The sequence below is a fragment of the Cornus florida genome, unplaced genomic scaffold (assembly GCF_030987335.1).
Source record: "Cornus florida cultivar Cherokee Brave unplaced genomic scaffold, ASM3098733v1 CherokeeBrave_3.0.0_Hap2_Chr04, whole genome shotgun sequence".
NCBI classification, from domain to species: domain Eukaryota; kingdom Viridiplantae; phylum Streptophyta; class Magnoliopsida; order Cornales; family Cornaceae; genus Cornus; species Cornus florida.
This window is the reverse complement of record NW_026775574.1, coordinates 65,098,330-65,114,598: the sequence shown is the minus strand read 5'-3', so window position 1 is coordinate 65,114,598 and position 16,269 is coordinate 65,098,330. Positions and strand designations below refer to the sequence as shown.

Below are 16,269 nucleotides of genomic sequence, written 5' to 3'. Positions count from 1 at the left end.
CTAGATGGGTCATGCTTAAAATTGATGGGTTGTGGTACACTTAGTTTAGGTAGACAATTCATATATAAATTGGATGGTCTATGCTTAATATTGCAATTGGTAGTCGGATTTTGTTCACAACAATGTATTCCTTATTAATGGAAAACAAGTGGTTAATTACATAAGCTTAGTAGTGATTCTAACACCCTAAGTCCTCTCTTCATATCTCTTAAATCCCTATCTCTACTTAGTTTATTTTAATTGTATTTTCATTAATTGAAGTAGTTTAATTATCTCATCAAATCTCTTTTGCAATCTTGTGATACGCTAGAGTTAGAGTTAAATTCCAACACGCATAATCCCTTGGGACGATCCCTACTCACTCTTGCTACGTTAGTAGTAGTGTTGGTACTGGTTTTTATAAATTTAAATTTGACCTAAAAGGCATTTCTTGAACCGCATATTCACTACATCAATTTGGCGTATGAGGAATGACCGTCGTCCATAATGCTATCGCCCTAAAAACCCACAAAGCACAGATGTTATTTATTTTTGATTTGGAGTCTTGCTTTCAACAATACTAAGTGGTTGTTCAATAAGTCTGAAGTTCTCTAGTTGGATGAGTGTGAATTAACCATTTTTAATTTAATAATGCTACAGCATATATATGCAATGTTTGATGAGGTGCCTAAGGTTTGCATTCGCATCTGTGCATTAACATACATACGACATCCTAAATGTTTTTGATTTCGCAATTTTATAGTGATTAAATTGCTTATCTTCACTTCAGTTGAGTTTTGAGCATATTTTGCTTTGCTGTTGCTTAGTGCTCATCTTGTATATTGATGAGCACTAAAAAGTGCGCATTTAAACCCGTTAAGCTTAAGCATTCTAGTACCTTTATCTATCTTACTTTGCCGTTTTAGACTTATTACGTGTTATTTATATTTTCAGGCACTAATCCCAAAATTGAGCTAACTCAGCCAAATAAAAGCTTAATTGAAGCAATCCTGAGATAAACCAAAGAAGGGAGCAAAGTGGAGAAAGAAAAGAGCAAAAAGGAATCAAAGTTGTGCAGCTGAAAAGTTCGATCGATCCAACTTAGAGTTCAATCGATCGAACATCTATGATCGATCACAGTACTTCTCGATAGATCCAACCATGGCCTTTGCTGAAATTCCAAGTTCGATCGATCGAACATCACCTTCGATCGATCGAACCCTATTTTGTCCTATTCAAATGATTGATCTTATCCACAGCTGTACGCCTACCAACCACTTTTGTCCTTTTTCCCTATAAATATCTTCGAAATATCTCAGCCTTGTCCTTATCCGGAGGAGTCAGACCACTTCGATCGATCCAAGATGCAGTTCGATCGATCGAACCCATCTTCAATCGATCCAAGTTAAGGTTCGATCGATCGAACTTCCTCCAGCGAGAAAAAGTTAAAGTCCAGCTCATTTATTCCATCCTTCACCCAATCATTGGAGAATATGCCTTGCATGACCACAGCTCATCATAGGGTGTATTTGACCTACCTATATAAGGAATATGATACACTTTTTGGAGAGGTCTCTAGAGTCTCTTGTCACACATTGAAAATCATTTTGGAGGTTATTCTTGGAGAAGAAGAAGGGAGGAAGCTAGAGCAACCATTGGAGGAGATCTTCACCAACAAGGAGCAGCTATGGAGTTAGCCCTTGAGGGTTGGATCATCACTACCATGAGTGGCTAGACATCTTTTTGGGGCTAGAGTTAGCCCCAAGCATGCTTTCTATACTCTAATCTTGTGTATTATTGAGGGATTAGTGTTGTATGATACATCTTGATATTCATGTATATATAAATCTTGATTATTTCATGGTTTGTATGGTTCAATGCTTCCAATTGACTATTCTATTCTATCTATATGTCTATGTATGCTAGAGTAGGATATTCATGTGCTTATCTCTAGATTTAGTGTTTTTGATGCATGTCTATGTGTATTGATGCTATAGATCTAGAGATTATCAAGATGATATGCTTAATGAATGCTATTTTGGTTCATTTGATGGTTTATGCCTATTCTTGATGGTTTGTGCCTCTCCCCTAGCCTAGATAGCTTTATTTTTACGCTAGTAGTGTAGATTTAGTGTAGTGGTAGTGTAATGTTAGATGGGAGGACAATCTACTCTTGATGTTTGATGTTCCATGCTTGTGAGTCCAAATGGCATATTCCTCTAATATTGTGTTGCATGTGGATTGTGAGCTTAATGAAGGATTAATGACTTGTTTTTATCTATTGTGCTATCCCCATGTTGTTTAGACAATATATGCTCTATTGTTTAGATATATTGTGCTCTTCACATGATGTTTAGACAATACTTGCTTGATTTGTCATCCTTGCCAATTGAATCAACCTAATGCACACACACCCTTATCATATTGCAACACATCCATTACCTCAATTGATCACTTGTTAGTAGTATAGAAAAGTATTGCTTGGTGGTGATCTCTACACCCCAAGACCTCTCTCTCCTTATTTACCTCATATTATTTTATTTAGTTGAATTCAATTTAGCTTAATCAACCAACCAACCAATTGTGTGATCACTCGACCTACTAACCCTAATTACCATAGTTTCACAATTTGATACACCATCAAATACCTTGGGACGATCCCTACTCGGCCTATCTATATTTTATATAGAGAAAGGTAGTAGTGGCTTTCTATAAATGTAAAACTTGGCCACCTCCTAAATTCTCACACAACTTTCAAGCTTGACTTGGTATCGCGACCCTTGTAAAAGAGGACTGGTTAGTTTTTGGCGCCGTTGCCGGGGATTTTAAATTGGCAACGTCGAATTGTGAAATTCAATTAGGATTAGTTCTCTTTTGATCGTGTCTTTACTTTCTTTTTATTTTCTGTTTTTGATTACTTATTAAGTTTGTTCTTCATTAATAAGGTGCATTGAGCAAGGAGCTAGCAAAGTAATTCTGAGCTAAGGAGCAAAGCAAAGCAGGGGAAAAATGCTTAAAATGAAAAATTGCTAATTGCTAAGCTAAGCTTTTAATTTTGGAGTTGAAGTGCTAAAGGACTATTGTGAGACCTTCTTACTCAATCTCCTTAGTTAAATCGGGGGCCCACGTAGAGGCATTTATTTGACATACATTGCATTTGAAAATTGTGGTTGTGAAGTTTAATTGCATTGTTGAAAAAGTTGCTTATTCGTGTTGCATTGTGCATGCATGGTCGTCGTTCATTGAGACCTACTCTTGTCCCTCTTGATTTGCATTTAGAATCCACTATTAGGAATCCAAGGGGAAGAGGAAGTTCACATAGAACCAATCTACCAATGGACGCTCTCAATAATGATCATGTTGAAGACCTTGGTCACATAGACCAACAAGGCATCCTTCACCCTAATGTGCAAAATGATAATATGCAAGTTCTATTAGGCATGCCTAGGCCATACATTCATCAACCTCCTCAACAACAAGGCCAAATTCCAATGGGAATTCCAAGGCCAATGTATGCACCACAACCCCCCATCATTAATCAAGCTCAATAAAACCAAGGTGTCCATGTTGCACCTCAAGTTGCTAATCCACCACTCGCATTGAGAGATCACTATGTGCCTAATGAGTATAATGCACCCACATGCATTCAATTGCCACCATTTAGAGCACACCATTATGAGATTAAAGCACAAACTATCCAAATGCTACCTAACTTTCATGGACTTCCTAGTGAAAAACCTTACAAGCATTTGGATGAGTTTCTTGAAGTTTGTTCTACCATTCGATACACGGACATGCCGGAAGAAGTTTTAAGGCTGAAACTTTTTCCATTCACCCTTAAAGATAAGGTGAAGTATTGGTTTAACAACCTTAGGCCTTTTTCTATAACTTCTTGGGCAGAAATGCAACAAGAATTTTTGAAAAAGTACTATCCGGTTTCGAAGACCAATGCTATGAGAACTGCCATTAGGGAATTCACACATGGGGAGGGAGAAACTTTCCACGAGGCATGGGAACGCTTCAATGAATTGCTTAGGAAGTGTCCTCACCATGACATGCCTAAATGACAATTGGACCAATTCTTCTTTGAAAGCTTATCGGACAATTATAAAGGCATGGTTGATGCTTCAATGGGAGGTTCTTATATAGACCGGCAAGAGGAAGACGTGTGGCGTCTTTATGAGAGCATGAGTGAAAACTCTTTGCATAGAACATTGTTATCTAGGAATGGTAGAAATTCTCAAGGTAGGAAGAGTGTTGGCTTGCATCAAGTTGACCACTCAAATGATATAACCGCCGAGATGAAGTCTTTATCTCAAAAGTTTGATCAATTGATCAATCAAAACTTGGCGAATCAAGTGTCTTCCTTTCCTAACCATTCTCCTAGAGCTCAAAATGAATCATGTATGACTTGTTCTAATATTCTTCATTCTACTTCTAATTGTCCTCATGGACAAATTCAAAATGAACCCATTGAGCAAGTTAATGCAACATTTGTGAACCAAGAGAACAATCCTTATGGTAACCATTACAATCCCGGTTGGAGGAATCATCCTAATTTTTCTTGGAAAAACCAAGGGGAGGGCTCAAACTCTTCCCAAGGCGGTTTTCAAGGGAAATACATTCCACCTCCACTTCAAAACCAAGGATCCCAAGGTTCAAGACCATATAACTCACAAGGAAATCAATTTGTTAGTTCTCCTTTTCCTAACCAATCATATTCTCAAGGAAATTCTAGAGGTTCCGCTTTTGAGGAAAAGGTTTTAAATGCTTTGGGCACTCTAGAAGCAAATACTCAATTGTTGCATTCTCATTCTCAATCAATTGCCAAGCTAGAAACCCAAGTAGGGCAAATAGCTGAAACACTTAATGCTAGAGAGAAGGGAAAGATGCACATGAATGGCCCAATCAAACAACAATGTGTTGTAGAAACCAAATCCTCATTGGAAGGGCATAATGTTGAGCATGTCAATGCGGTAACAACCTTGAGAAGTGGTAGGGTAGTAGACAATCAAGTTAGAATGCCTAATAAAGAGAGTGAACTGGTACAACCTCAAGTTGTCACCCGTCCCGTTCTACACATTATTCCTCCTTCATTGCATGTGCATGATCTTGAGAATGAGAAGCCCTCAAATTGTGAGTTGAAAGATGATTTCCAAAGAGATTCATTGAAAACAGTGTTGAAAAATGTGTTTGAGAAAAGTTCTTTGAAAAATGTTATTCATGATTCTTCTTTGAAAAATGATTTGAAATCCAATGGATCGAACAAGTCCAATGCTGAAAATTATTTGAAAGAAAATGCTGAAAGAGTTTTTGAAAAAGCTCCATTTCCGGACGCCTTGAAAGCGTCCATTTCAAAAGAAAGGCAAAAGACCAAGAACAATGAGATAATGGATATGTTTAGGCAAGTCACAGTCAATCTTCCACTTTTGGATGCAATTAAGTAAATTCCGGCTTATGCTAAATTCTTGAAGGACTTATGCACCCAAAGCGGAAGAACAAGAGCCAAACATAAAAAAAGTGGTCTTAACCGAACAAGTGAGTTCCATTCTACAACACAACACTTCGCCAAAGTTTAAGGACCCCGGTGCACCTACAACATCTTGTGTCATAGGTGAACATGTCATCAACCGGGAACTTCTTGACTTAGGGGCTAGTGTTAACCTTCTTCCCTATTTGGTTTATGTCAAATTGGGCCTAAGTGAATTGAAACCGACGTCGGTGGTTTTACAACTTGCCGACCGATTCATTAAGAAGCCTAGGGGGATAATTGAGGATGTGTTGATTAAGATTGATAAGTTCTTCTTCCCGGTTGACTTTGTCGTCATTGACACGGAACCGGTGCCCAATCCAAAGAACCAAATTCCGGTTATCCTTGGCCGTCCTTTCTTGGCAACCTCAAATGCCAACATAAATTGTAGGACGGGGATAATGAAGATTTCTTTTGGGCATATGAGAGTGAAGTTGAACATCTTTAACCCCACACCCAATCCATTTGACAAATATGAGGAAGAGGTTAATGTGGTAGAGGAATATCATGATCTTGCTTGTGAAAGGAATGAGCTTTTGTGCATGAACAATGTTTCAAAGCCTTCATCTTCATCTTCAGCATTGCATGCAAGAAAAGTGATTTCGAACTCTTGTTGTGAAAGGGCGTGGAAGCCCAAGGAAAGTTTTGGTAAGGAACTCAAGACGTCTTTTGAGTTTACCCCAACAAGTTCTTCTAAGAACCATTTGTTGGGAGTGACTCGAAACATCTCTCATCCCAAAAAGGAGGGGATACATTGCAAGATCTTTGATTCGGGTTAAAAGAACCCTAGGTCTTGCTAGAGACGTTAAAGACTAGCACCGAAATTCGTAGGATGTCAAAACCCTATTCCTCCCTCCTTTCTATCTTGCATTTTGATTCTTGTGAAGTCTAGATACTGTTTTTGTGGTTCATATACATTGGAAGGAACTGAGTAAGGGATTGCATGAGCATTCAAGTCATTTTGAGCATTTAGGCATAATTTCGATCGATCCAAGTTTTGGTTCGATCGATCGAACTTTGGTTCGATCGATCCAACTATGGACTCGATCGATCCAGCTCTCATTTTGCACCCAACACTTAGAAAAATTTTGGACCTGCATCCAAATTCCAAAATACATGCTCTCGGGATCTCCAAATTTTCAAAAGTTCGATCGATCGTAAACCATTTCGATCGATCGAACTACCTTTCGATCGATCCAACATGTGGTTCGATTGATCATGAGTCCCAACACTTAGAAAAATTTTGGACCTGCATCTAAATTCCAAAATGCATGCTCTCGGGACTTTTCAAAATTTTTCATGTTCGATCGATCGAATTCCAAGTTTGATCGATCCAAGGTTCCAACACGTATCAACTCTTGAACCCTTAAACTTGTACATTCTTTATCCTCTTCGATCGATCGAAATTTACATCTCATTAATTTAATTTCCTTTGATTTTTCAAAATTCATTCAATAAAAAAAAAAAAAAAAAATCCAAAATTTCAAAAAATGTCATTAAGAGTGGAGACCTAAGTTCGATCGATCGAACTCCATCTTCGATCGATCGAACTCTGCATATCGTGTTTTTAAAAATATAACCGAGTTGGATCGATCACTTTGGATCGATCCAACTTCAAAAGGAAACCGAACCCTAGTCTCCTTCTTCTCTCAATCTCATCCTAATCCGGCAAAAACCCAATTCCCAATCATCTTCCCCATCTCCGGCGAGCAAATTCCGGCCAACTCAAGCCTTATTTTCACCGCGGCTTCGCCCCCTCTCTCTCATCTCATCCCTCTCGGTTTTGAGGTAAACCGCGAGCCATTTCTTGATTTAAAAGTTTAATCGATGCATGATTCATGATTTTCTATATTGATTTATGTTGTATGTGTATTAATCATCCATTTTGAAGCATTAATTTCATGATTATGATGTAAATATTCACACATGCATTCGGCCGAACCAAAATTGGGGATTTTTGATTTGATTTGGCATTTGGGGAGTGTTTGGGTGTTGAGGATTGGATGTTTGGTGTGTATATGGCCCACAAAAACGTTTGTGTGGGCCCCATGCTCTAGATCTCATAGATCTGCGACTTTTCAGATTCGGTATTCGCACAGTTCGATCGATCAAACTTGTGCTTCGATCGATCGAAGTAGTGAACTTCATTTCACTACCTTCGATCAATCCAATCTTGTGCACTTTCATGCTTCGATCGATCCAAGTGTTGGATTGATCCAATTCACTTCGATCGATCCAACTTTTGAACATTTTTCACTTCGACCGATCGAAAATTTCTGTGATCGATCGAACTTAAAGTTTGATCGATCGAACTTTCAAAGATCACACATACATACTCCATTCATCTTGTTTCGTCTTCATGCTATCTTTATATGCACAATGCCTGTGATATTCCACATTGGATGCATTTTATACCTACATTGCTTAGCATGACTCACATTTCATCATTATCATAGATTCATGTCATCCATATTTTGTCTATCTTATTTGACATACATGTTTCTATTATGCATTTAAATTCTTATATATCTGGTACTGACTTATATATTGAAATTTTCTTGTCTTTTTACAGATCATGCCTCCCCGGTTTAAGACAGTAGCCAAGCGATCTTTGGGACCACAGTGACCCCGCAGACATATACGGCCCAGGATAGAGATGGTTGCAGAGCCATCTCATGGTCAGGAGGAGCCCGCACAGGTTACTCCCCCTCAGTCCCCATCCCACGAGGCTGAGGAGGGAGCTGACCACGTGCCATCTACATCCCAGGCTCCTCCAGCCTTCACACCATCACCTTCTCCTGTGCGCCATCAGGCAGATGCAGCCGCCATGCCATCACCGCAGCCATCTCTACCGGCTTAGCGCCGTAACCAGTTGCTGCCGAGATATGCAGCTATAACCGTAGCTCAGGAGTCGTACTTCGATACTGAGTACTTCTCCGAGTCTATCCTGACCCGGTCTGGCTATCAGGATATCATGCAGCGGGGCCTCTCAGCCATCCTTGCCCCAGTCACCGGCCTAGTATACCCGCGACTGGTGCGGCTATTCTTTCAGCATCTCCGGCCCTCGCCACGATCTACCGCGGAGATGATCACTACACTGGACGGCCACGAGATTGTCATCACAGTTGACACTCTGGCCTGTGCTTGCCGGTGCCCACACCGGTGTCCACCTAAGCTTGCAGAAACATACCCGAGGCTGCATAGGCCTTCATTTTCTGACATGGCTGTTTCCTTGACAGGCCATCATGCCGGTGGTCAGACATTCGCCACCAGGACCTTCTTGCCTGACGACCTCTGGTTCATCGACACAGTTCTCTTCCAGAACATTTACATGGTGGGCCACAAGATCCAGAGGTGTCATGACTACTTGACAGCTCTTTACGTTTTTTACACGGGCTGCTGGGTATCTATCCCAGTCCTTATCTGGAGTGTGATGAGGTTGCTGTATGATTCTTTCATTTCCAGGAAGGACCCTAAGTGGTCCAAGGTCCTGCCCTTCGGACACCTCATCACGCAGATCCTTCTTGACCAGCGCTACAGAGTGCCCCCAGATGAGGAGCCCCTTGCACGGTCCAGCTTCTATAGGAGGAGCGACTGGAATAAGAGCTACAATGCTCTTATTCGGAGTCTTCAGAAGCCAGTTGTAGAGGCAGCAGCTGAACTAGAGGAGGAGAAGGCAGCCCAGGCACAGCCGGCACCTCCAGCAGTAGCAGATATCGTAGCGGACGACGCACCAGTCGGTCCGGCTACCGATCGCATGGACATTGACCTGGAGCGACCTGCGGAGGAGTATGCCGATGCTGCAGATGATGCTGATGCCGATGATACCAGTGATCGAGCCGCTACTTAGGAGCGAGTTCGGGAGTCTTCTTCAGAGACATCTCTGCCTGAGTCTCCAGTTCCCACTCCCGGATTCGAAGCACGCTTGCAGACACTGGAGGAGGATGTAGCAGCCATGCAAGCCGACATCACTGCCCACTGAGCTGAGTTCACCTCTTTCAAGGCGGATGTCATGGTTTGCTTTGCCGATCTCTCCAGCCGACTCCCTGCACCTGCACCTCCAGCCACTGTAGATCTTCACGATCAGTCCTCCTGAGACTCCACTTCCAGTTGTTCTCTGCTTTCATTTCTTTTATTCTGGATCTGTATTATACTGTCACTGTTACTGTATTATACTTTGCGGCCGGTCTGTCGGCTTTATTATTTTATTGATGTACCTGCACTTTATATTCTCTATATATTGTTTTTTGATTATGGATGTCTCTTAGTATCTCATATTTGTATGTTTGACTCCATCAGGTACACCACAGTGACTTCAGTGAGAGAGTGCTGCCCAATTTTTCAGGACCACTCTTACACCTCTCTCTCTATTCTCTATTTATCCCATTTTACACTTGCATGTCCACTGTGCACTGATTATCCTATCTTGTTATCTAATGAGTTTATCCGAGTGCAAACTTTTCAGGACCACAGTTTATCCTAAGTTTGGGGGGGCCATGCCACCCACTTTGGATACTTCTATCCCGATCATTCATGTCTAAAGCACTGGTATACTCTTTCCTTTGTTCTCTTCACACATTGAGGACAATGTGCAGTTTAAGTTTGGGGGTATTGGTGTATGTTTCAGTGTTACTTTAAAATTCAAATTTTGAGCATGTCTTGTGTATTTGAGGGATATTTCTATACTTGGTCCATTTCTAACTATGATTTTGATCTTTTGAAGACTATATTGCTTAAAATTTAAAAATTACTTGACTTAAGAGTCCAATACTCCTTGTATGCCTTGAGGATGCCATTTAGGAGTAAATTTTTCAAAAGATTGATATCTTGCTTGCATTTGTGGTCCACATCATCCTGAATTTGTGATTGTTTTGAGATTCATTCTAGGATTCTACACTAGCACCGGTGCACACTAGCATTCATTTGTGGGGTACATGCTTTGTTGATTATTGAATTGGTTATATCCCAATTGGGCTAGTAGTGCATTGAAAGCTTTCATTCTTGATAAAGGTGGATAACAACCCCTTTTCATTGAGTAGCCGGGATTCTTGCCTCATTAAGCAGTGAACTTCTCGCGCCGAAAGGTGGAGGGCCCAAACTCTAGGTTAATAATTGATTATTTCAAAAAAAAAAAAAGTTGCAAAAGTAATAAAAGTGAGGACTTCTCCCAAAAGGTGAGAAGTGGGAAATGATTAGATGGTTGTTGTCTTGATTTGTAGCCTAGTTGATTTGAGTTTGTAAGTCCGTAGGGGTGTCTTAACACCTAATGCCCTAAAGCCATCTGGTTTGGGAGTCATTGACCTAAAGCTCGCTACATGAATCTTCTAGAAAGCTTTAGAGATCAACACATTGCACCATACTTCCATCTTTGATCCTAAAAAAATAAAAAAAATAAAAAAATTGAGTGAAAAGAATAAGCGCACCTAGAACAATAAAGCTTTAATAAAAGGTCCACTTTTTGTCTTGATGATTGGGACTAGATTTGTATGCTAGTTTGAGGGTAAAGATGTGATTAATTCCTTAGTTGGCTAAGATAGCAACACACTTGATGCCAGACCACTCAAAAAAGGATTCTAGACTTTTTTCGATTTTCACGATCATTTTCTTTATGTGTGGAGGACCATACTTGCTTGTTTGATGTTGAGATTTTGGGAAATTGCTTGGAAATGGTTGAAAAATTGCATACTTGAGGTAGTTTTCTCCCAATGCTTGTTTGCAATATTGGTGCCTCTTTTGAAAGAATGAGCTTAATGTTTGTGGGTATCATTTCTGGAAACCCTCACGAGACTTTACTCGTCCACTAGGGGTAACCTAGGGGTTTAAAAGGCTTGTTGCATATGCTAAATACAATCGTGTTCCCTACGAAAATGGTGTTATCATTTTACTTGCTTTCCAATTTATACTTGTATAGTTGTTCATTTCATTCCTTACTTCGTAGTCCATTGCTAGGGACTAGCAATATTTAAGTTTGGGGGTGTGATGAGTACTGAAAAGTGCGCATTTAAACCCGTTAAGCTTAAGCATTCTAGTACCTTTATCTATCTTACTTTGCCGTTTTAGACTTATTACGTGTTATTTATATTTTCAGGCACTAATCCCAAAATTGAGCTAACTCAGCCAAATAAGAGCTTAATTGAAGCAATCCTGAGATAAACCAAAGGAGGGAGCAAAGTAGAGAAAGAAAGGAGCAAAAAGGAATCAAAGTTGTGCAGCTGAAAAGTTCGATCGATCTAACTTAGAGTTCGATCGATCAAACATCTATGATCGATCACAGTACTTCTTGATAGATCCAACCTTGGCCTTTGCTGAAATTCCAAGTTCGATCGATCGAACATCACCTTCGATCGATCGAACCCTATTTTGTCCTATTCAAATGATTGATCTTATCCACAGCTGTATGCCTACCAACCACTTTTGTCCTTTTTCCCCATAAATATCTTCGAAATATCTCAACCTTGTCCTTATCCGGAGGAGTCAGACTACTTCGATCGATCCAAGATGCAGTTCAATCGATCGAACCCATCTTCGATCGATCCAAGTTAAGGTTCGATCGATCGAACTTCCTCCAGCGAGAAAAAGTTAAAGTCCAGCTCATTTATTCCGTCCTTCACCCAATCATTGGAGAATATGCCTTGCACGACCACAGCTCATCATAGGGTGTATTTGACCTACCTATATAAGGAATATGATACACTTTTTGGAGAGGTCTCTAGAGTCTCTTGTCACACATTGAAAATCATTTTGGAGGCTATTCTTGGAGAGGAAGAAGGGAGGAAGCTAGAGCAACCATTGGAGGAGATCTTCACCAACAAGGAGCGGCTATGGAGTTAGCCCTTGAGGGTTGGATCATCACTACCATGAGTGGCTAGACATCTTCTTGGGGCTAGAGTTAGCCCCAAGCATGCTTTCTATACTCTAATCTTGTGTATTATTGAGGGATTAGTGTTGTATGATACATCTTGATATTCATGTATATATAAATCTTGATTATTTCATGGTTTGTATGGTTTAATGCTTCCAATTGACTATTTTATTCTATCCATATGTCGATGTATGCTAGAGTAGGATATTCATGTGCTTATCTCTAGATTTAGTGTTTTTGATGCATGTCTATGTGTATTGATGCTATAGATCTAGAGATTATCAAGATGATATGCTTAATGAATGCTATTTTGGTTCATTTGATGGTTTATGCCTATTCTTGATGGTTTGTGCCTCTCCCCTAGTCTAGATAGCTTTATTTTCATGCTAGTAGTGTAGATTTAGTGTAGTGGTAGTGTAATGTTAGATGGGAGGACAATCTACTCTTGATGTTTGATGTTCCATGCTTGTGAGTCCAAATGGCATATTTCTCTAATATTGTGTTGCATGTGGATTGTGAGCTTAATGAAGGATTAATGACTTGTTTTGATCTATTGTGCTATCCCCATGTTGTCTAGACAATATATGCTCTATTGTTTAGATATATTGTACTCTTCACATGATGTTTAGACAATACTTGCTTGATTTGTCATCCTTGCCAGTTGAATCAACCTAATGCACACACACCCTTATCATATTGCAACACATCCATTACCCTCAATTGATCACTTGTTAGTAGTATAGAAAAGTATTGCTTGGTGGTGATCTCTACACCCCAAGACCTCTCTCTCTCTTGTTTACCTCATATTATTTTATTTAGTTGAATTCAATTTAGCTTAATCAACCAACCAACCAATTGTGTGATCACTCGACCTACTAACCCTAATTACCATAGTTTCACAATTCGATACACCATCAAATCCCTTGGGACGATCCCTACTCGGCCTATCTATATTTTATATAGAGAAAGGTAGTAGTGGCTTTCTTTAAATGTAAAACTTGGCCACCTCCTAAATTCTCACACAACTTTCAAGCTTGACTTGGTATCGCGACCCTTGTAAAAGAGGACCGGTCGTATATATTTAAAATTTTTCACATGTATATGATTATAAAGTTAGTGTGTATAAATTTGGTTTATGGTTATATAATTTCTCTCCACTTAACTTATGTTGCATACACATTTTCCTTTTTGCATTTTTTCTGCTTGACAAATTGCCCTGAAGAGCTAGTATACCTTGATTTGGTGATATTACCTATGTAATATACCTTCCTAGAGAAAAAGACTATATTTATATCATATACTCCGTATATTTTGCTGTCTAGTAGAAGTATTAGTTTTGAAGTGCGTTGTTTTTGGGAGTAAGATAAAAGAGAGTTGTCAATTAATCCACTATTTTTTTTTTTGGCTAATATTTTTCACAATAATTCTCTTCATATTAGTGAATCAGCCTCCAAATACACATCACTTCTGTAAAATCTTGTCATTTGTACACATATAGCTTGATGAAACTTCATGTTGATAAGTGCTCAAATGTTGCACATTTTAGCACATAAGTTAGGGTATTTTAGTCCTTTCATTTATCTTTATTTTCCCGTTTTAGTACTAATTTATGTTTTTGTCTATTTCAGGTCAATAAGGTTCAAACGGGCTAATTTCGGTCTATTAAGGACTTTTTAGAGTCAAACTGAGTCTTTGTGAGAAGCTGGAGCAAAAGGGGGCTGATGCTGAAAATTGCCTTCTCTGAACAATCGAACTCTGAACGATTGAGCTCTGAACAATCGAACCTTTTGATCTTATCCTGATAACTACTGTCCTTATCCCTATAAATATCTCAGCCTTTGTCCTTGTCCACATTATGCGCCGGCATGTTGTGGTCGATCGAATCAAAGCTCTGATCGATTGAACAAACTTTGAACGATTGAACCATACCTGCGAACGATCGTGCTAGGAGTAGTTTTAATATTAGTTCGGGCTCAAACTTCATGGACGAAGGGGCTATGGGGTTGGACCATTTTTGGGCCTATTCACTATAAGAAATTAAGCTATTAGGGACAATCTTTTAGTGACGCACTAAAACCCGTCCCTAAAGATCTTATTATTAAGGACGGGCAAATTTTACCGTCCCTAATACCAGCCTTTTAAGGACAGTCAATCTGATATGTCACCAAATCCCTAAAACCTGTCCCTAAAAAGGTTTTTTTTTTTTTGGCACAGTCTATTGAAGACCATCCCCAATGCCATAAAAAAATAGTGCCAAACTTTAGCGCTTCATTTTTCTTTTGTTTGGCGCAAAAATGAAATATTATAAAATTATTTCATTTTACAACATAGGGAAGCCCATTACACTACGTTGTTTTAATCTAAAAAAAATTAGTATCATTTGCAAACCTCTTCCACCGTCACAACTCACAAAGCTCTTCAGTTCTTCACCTCTTCAGTTCTTCTCAACGTCGCCCTGCTCTACGACCTAATAGCAACCTTTGGAAGGTTTTTTTCGTTTCCAACTAATCCAACCTCCTAATCTCAGTAGAGGCAAGCAAAAGTTCATTCGTTCTTTTCCTGTTTGCCATTTTTCATGATCCTCACCCTAGTTTTTTCTAGGGCTTCGAAATTACAAAAGGCCTATTGAAGGGGTAAATTACAAATCTGGAAAAGGCTTGTCGTCTGAGTCTGAATCACTGTGGGAAATCATACAGGTTGTTTGAACTTTCTATCTTTATTAATTTATTCCTTATATACATATAAATATATATGTATATATATCCTTTATATATATATATGCAATTCATTCATCAGTTCAAGGACATATGAAGAATTTGTGTACTATTTTCATTTTTATTATGTTGTTTCTTTACTCATTCATTATTATACAATAGATTTAATCACTCAACCTTCTGCTACTTCTTTTACTGGCGGCTATCTACTTGCCGAGAGGTATGTTTCACTCTTTTCTTCGTATCTCAATTAACTAGCTTAGATTACTTCTCTATCTATACTATTTATTTATTTATTTAAATATTTTTTTGAGGTTGATTTAGGTATGAGTTTTAAAGAATTTCTATCTAATATTTGAGCTGCACTTTATTTATTTTTTTGGAAAAACAAAGAACAGTGGGCATAGATAGCGCCTCTTTTACCTATTCTGGTGTAGAGCATAGAAAGTACACCTATGAAATTTGCGGTTGATAAGAGAAGTAATCTTGGTTTTGATTCTATTTCTATATGAATAATTATCTTTAGTGTCTGTTATTGGCTTGTTGGTTTCAAATTTATCTTATAAATATGCTAAACTCAACTTCTTTTTCGAATATTATTAAGGTTGGTGCAATATTAAATCTTAGAGCAATGAGGTAGACCATGCTGAAGAAAAGGAAATCCTATAAACGCTGCTACCTGATAGGTGATCGGTTGATTAACTATACATCAACCTTCGCAATAGCACGAATCATTGTAAAATAGGGCTATTGGTCGGGTAAGTCGAACCACTGGGACTGCGCTAGTCTATGGCAACCTAAGTGTCTAGAATTGTTCTTAGAATGATAAAGGTAATAAGGGTTTGTTTGATGGTCACTAAACTAGGAATTCAAAGTGCATAAAACAATAGTGACTTGCAAGAATTAGATAAGATAGAACAATAGAGAAGAGACTAGGGAAGAGACTCCACAACCATCAATAAGCATGCTAGGATATGATTTACTAAGGGGAATAACATATATGTATAACCATGGGATGCAACAACACAAATGATTACATTCCCTTCAAGAAATTTATGAAATCAATAGGTAAGAATAACCTATCAAAGCATTGCATGTTTTGGCTACCTAAACTAGGTTGTAACCTTAGACATACTCACTAAGCATAGAGTTATCAAGCCTTTAATCACATAGTAGAAGCACAT

General features: G+C 38.9%; 1 long non-coding RNA gene and 1 other non-coding gene across 2 annotated transcripts; one reads left to right on the top strand and one right to left on the bottom strand.

Moving 5' to 3' along the window:
- Positions 1-3,927: 3,927 nt before the first annotated feature.
- LOC132305946 (small nucleolar RNA R71) lies at positions 3,928-4,036 on the bottom strand. Its single transcript, XR_009481752.1, has one exon. It is a non-coding gene; the product is annotated as a small nucleolar RNA R71 (small nucleolar RNA).
- A 10,917-nt stretch (positions 4,037-14,953) lies between these two features.
- LOC132302245 (uncharacterized) lies at positions 14,954-15,755 on the top strand. The gene is made up of 3 exons (XR_009480790.1): positions 14,954-15,067; positions 15,248-15,305; positions 15,690-15,755. It is a non-coding gene; the product is annotated as an uncharacterized LOC132302245 (long non-coding RNA).
- Positions 15,756-16,269: the final 514 nt, after the last annotated feature.